Genomic DNA, 458 nt, shown 5'->3' on the forward strand with positions numbered 1-458 from the left:
CGGATAGCGCAGATAGCCCTCGTGTAGCTTTGCGCGAAAATTCAAAAAGAAAAGAAACAAACAAACTTATTATTCAACTGTTTATACGTATAAAATTAATAAGTTCAAAAAATTATGTATTTTAATCATAACTTTTGTGCTATGAATCTTATGCACAAGAACATGAGTTGAAAGAAAGATGAAAATTGTTCACGGTTCAATATATGGGATAGTTTATGTGTAAAGAAAAGGTCTGTTTGTTGGTAGGCTAATATCTACAGCCCGAAGTTGGCGATGTTTTAAGAGATGCTTTTATTAGTTCAATTTGGGTACTCTTTCGTTTAATTCTAAATGTTAGTTATCATTAAAAAAAGAAATTTTGATATATTTGGAAAAAACACACACACACGAAAAATTTATCCCTAACACGCCACAATATCTCCATACAATGTTAAAAATAAGCACACGTTAATTAATTT

The sequence above is a fragment of the Limulus polyphemus genome, unplaced genomic scaffold, assembly GCF_000517525.1.
Source record: "Limulus polyphemus unplaced genomic scaffold, Limulus_polyphemus-2.1.2 Scaffold366, whole genome shotgun sequence".
NCBI classification, from domain to species: domain Eukaryota; kingdom Metazoa; phylum Arthropoda; class Merostomata; order Xiphosura; family Limulidae; genus Limulus; species Limulus polyphemus.